The sequence below is a fragment of the Octopus sinensis genome, linkage group LG3, assembly GCF_006345805.1.
Source record: "Octopus sinensis linkage group LG3, ASM634580v1, whole genome shotgun sequence".
In the NCBI taxonomy this organism is placed as follows: domain Eukaryota; kingdom Metazoa; phylum Mollusca; class Cephalopoda; order Octopoda; family Octopodidae; genus Octopus; species Octopus sinensis.
Genome location: NC_042999.1, coordinates 167,534,985 through 167,539,630, shown reverse-complemented (window position 1 = coordinate 167,539,630; position 4,646 = coordinate 167,534,985).

Here is a 4,646-nt window from a genome sequence, read left to right as displayed (position 1 = left end):
AGGTAAAGGAAATGATTGCATATGCAATAGGAGCCAGCGTAAAATCCACCTTGGAAAACCACATAGTAAAGTTTAATAAAAAAAAACTATACATGCAGGTTCAAGGTGCAGCCATTGGTATAGGTATAGCTGGAGATGTGGCTGGCCTCTTCATGACATGGTGGGACAGAAAAGTTAAACAAATGTTAGCAGAACAGTCCACAACTCTTCTACTCTACAGTAGATATGTAGATGACATAAACATAATAGTCAGAACCAACTCTAGTGACGGTAATGTAGAGTCTGGGAAGAATGTAATGGAGAGCATCCAGCAAATAGCTAACTCCATTCACCAAAGTATCAAGGTAACTATAGATTACCAAACTAAGCACCCTAACAATAGACTCCCTGTACTTGATACTGAACTTTGGTTAGAGACTGTGAACAATAGAGTGCAGCTCCTCCACTTTTATTACATGAAACCCATAGCTTCAAAATATGTTGTTCACAAGAACTCAACTTTGCCACACAACTTGAAAATTAACAAACTGATAGCAGACCTAGTTAGAATAATGGACAATGTGTCCCCACTATGCAAACCCTATGAAATGAAGAAACATATACAGAACTTCATACACCGCATGCAGTTCTCTGGATATGATCAGAAAGATAGGGTTTCGTGTATACAGGGGGGGGGGGGGGGTAGAAAGAAATTAGACAACATTATACGTAATGATACCAGTGGTACCTGCCCTAGATATATTATAGCCCCTATTAGAGTATATGTTATGTGCTTATATATATACCCATATATATATATATGTGTGTGTGGTGTGTGTGTGTGTGTTATAACTATATATTCACATATATATATATATATATATATATATATATATATATATATATATATATATATATTCGTACAAACACACACATACACACACACACGCACGCACACGCACGAACGCACACATTCATATGTATATTATATGTGTGTCCCATTTAATGCAGCTATTTAATTAAAGTAGTCGTCTGCAGATCATTCAATTAATCAAATTTGGATATGAATTGCTTTCCCCGGTATTGAATGGTTTTATTATTTAATTTTATTTTTAATTTATAGACTTCAATTCGAGTATTTTGTACGCGTGACGAGCAATTTGTGTGTCGGTCTGTGCTAAGAGTACGCCAGTTGGCTGTTTTATGCAGCTTCATCATCTTATTAATCATTTCAAGGAAAATAACTGCACTACAGCAATCGCAGTCTCTATTTCAAAAATGAGGAAAGATAATTTTCTACTATAGGCACAAGGCATGATACTCTGTAGTGAGGGTGCTTGTCGATTACATCGACTTCCGCACTGATATGGTACATATTTTATTGGGTACGAAAATGTGATAGGCAAAGTCAATCTCGGCCGAATTTGAATTCAGAACGTAAAGAGTCGAAGAAATGCTCCTGAGCATTTTGTCAGCCGAGGTAACGATTCTGCCAAATCACCGCCAAAATTATCGGAAAAATAATGATTTATAATTCTGGCACAGTACTTGACAAGCACTTATTTTAACGACCCTGAAAATATGGAAGGCAAAGTCCATCTCGGCAGAATTTGAAGTCAGGATGTAGAGACGAATGAAATGCCTCTGACCATTTTGTCCGGCATGCCAGTAATTCAGCTAGCTCGCCGCCATAGTGACGGAAAATGATAAAAATTACATCTTAAAGTACAAGTGCTTGCATCTTTTATTTCCGAAGACTTCGAAATAATAAGAAACGTTTTTGAATTGTTTGCTAAAAGTAACTTACCTAAAGACAGGATAAAGACCCTCTTCGGTCATGAATGAACATGGAATGCACCTAGAAAGTTCTCCTCCGAGGCACAAGTCTGGGCAAGGTTGTTTATAGAAGACTAGGAGTCGTCCATGCGTACCAGCTTCTCCTCTCCACGCCACCGATGCAGAAAAAGTAAAGACCGATATAGCTTGGACTCGTTTCTGCAGTTGAGTGAACTGGTTTAACGTGAAATAAAGTGTCTTGCCCATGAACACAACACGGAGCCCGGTCTGAGAATCGAACTCACAACCTCATGACTGTGAGCCCAACGCTCTAACCACTAAGCCATGCGCTTTATCTAACCAATAAGAATTATGATCTACGATTAAAGAAACTGAAAGAAAACAGTTTGTTATAATTTTCTCAGATGGTTTTAGAACTTTATAGGGCAAATAACTGCCTCACCTAGAGGGCTGAAGTCAGAGACGTTTGTACAAGTGAAGTAAAGTGTTTTAATGTTCTGTCCCACTCAGACGAAGTGTACAAACAAAAGGGCGAAGTGCTTGTACCCTGAGATATCTGCTCATTATACAGAAGGGAATCTAACACTGCAATAGATTCAGAAGAAGAGCTTGCAATACCTATTTCTTTACTACCCACAAGGGGCTAAACACAGAGAGGACAAACAAGGACAGACAAACGGATTAAGTCGATTATATCGACCCCAGTGCGTAACTGGTACTTATTTAATCGACCCCGAAAGGATGAAAGGCAAAGTCGACCTCGGCGGAATTTGAACTCAGAACGTAGCGGCAGACGAAATACTGCTAAGAATTTCGCCCGGCGTGCGAACGATTCTGCCAGCTCGCCGCCTTCAAGAGTTGCAGTCTTTGCTTGAGTTAAATATCTCCGACGTTTATTTCCCCAACATGAAAAGCAAATTAATATATATAGGAGTCAAATTCAAGTCGTAGAATTTAGATTATCGAAGACGTACCTCAACTTCATGCTATTTGCCATAGTTTGGCAATGTGGCCACTCCCATTTAATGTTACCCCATTGAAAATGAAGCAATAAAGCAGCTTTATCTATTAGAAATATAAGCCAAATCTCTTTCAAATTACCTTCTATAATTTCGTAAAAGAAGGCCAATTTGCACGAGGCAATGCTAGATATATGTTTGAATAAAATATAGAATGGTCACGAATGGAACGTCTCTGATCATAGGTCTGTATCTATATTAAACACGTCATGGTCATAGAATAACGCCGTTTTATTTCGGTAATCTGTCCCTAGATGGATGGAAGCACTCCGTCGGTTACGACGACGAGGGTTCCGGTTGATCCGAATCAACAGAACAGCCTGCTCGTGAAATTAACGTGTAAGTGGCTGAGCACTCCACAGACACGTGTACCCTTAACGTAGTTCTCGGGGATATTCAGCGTGACACAGAGAGTGACAAGGCCGGCCCTTGAAATACAGGTACAACAGAAACAGGAAGTAAGTGAGAGAGAGAAAGTTGTGGTGAAAGAGTACAGCAGGGATCACCACATCCCCTGCCGGAGCCTCGTGGAGCTTTAGGTGTTTTCGCTCAATAAACACTCACAACGCCCGGTCTGGGAATCGAAACCGCGATTATGACCGCGAGTCCGCTGCCCTAACCACTGGGCCATTGCGCCTCCACTGTCCCTAGATATAATATCATTAAATACAAAATAAATGATCATAGCTGAAACACCTTTTATCACAGGTCTGCTCAATTAGAGCTATGATGGGGGCTAAATAGCAACAAGAACAATAAGTTTGTTGTAAAGGCCTCTTGTTTTCCATACGTGGATTTCAATTACGGTCTACAAACCAAGGAAACAGTGTCAAAAGTACAGTGGCTATATCCACATTATATGAATAATGAAACTGAGTATTAAGAGCCATGGGATCAGTTCAGAATGTCATCGATTCATTAACACTACGGACAATGTAAAATGCAATCTTCTCTCCATTTGTCAAATTCAATTAATTTATCTCTATTGATACATTCCATTTTATTCTTTATTCATCGTGTAGTGTACTTAGCGAATAAACAACTTGTAGCGTTCGCAATGACAAGTACTACAAGAAACCACAATTTCTAACCTATACAGCAAAAACTTGGCTTTTGAAGTGTTCGCGATAATATAATTGCTAAAACTTTTCTAAGAAACCAAACTTTGTAGCCATCAAACCAAGAAACACGTGCTAAGTATAAAATGCTAACATTACGATCGCTACAAAGATTAAACATGTTACTGAGAATTAAGTGCGTGAAACATGAGATAAGTACACGCGAGATATTTAAAAAGTAATTGCACACATTTCCTTCGAGCATCTCGCATCAACCATTTACAAAGGGCAACAAGGGTAACTAGTAAGGCAGAGAAGCTTTCGCCAATTCGTAGACTATCAATTAGAGATGCGAAATCTACAGTAAAATAACATACCGAACCATGGCTATCAGGACACCAACAGAATCGAGATAAAAAGAAACACAAAGAAAACAGTTCATTTCATACAACCCTGAAGATGGTGCGCTTGTATAATTTACCCATTTTAACTAAAACAAACTAAAGAACGAAAACATGCAAAAAGGAAATCAGAATCACACACACGACACTCACATGCACTTTATTATTAATAGTAAATGCATTATTTCCCTGAATTACTCCTTCCATACTAACGATGTTCACAATGAGAAACATCTTCAGTATACATTTTATCAAAGTATTTTACATCCGTGAATCATGTTCATAAATAGATTTCACTGCTACATATTTTCTGTATAAATCTGTCTTTCTCTTTCACACTCTCTTTTCTCTCTCTCTCTCTCTCTCTCTTTCTCCCCCTCTTTGTATATATA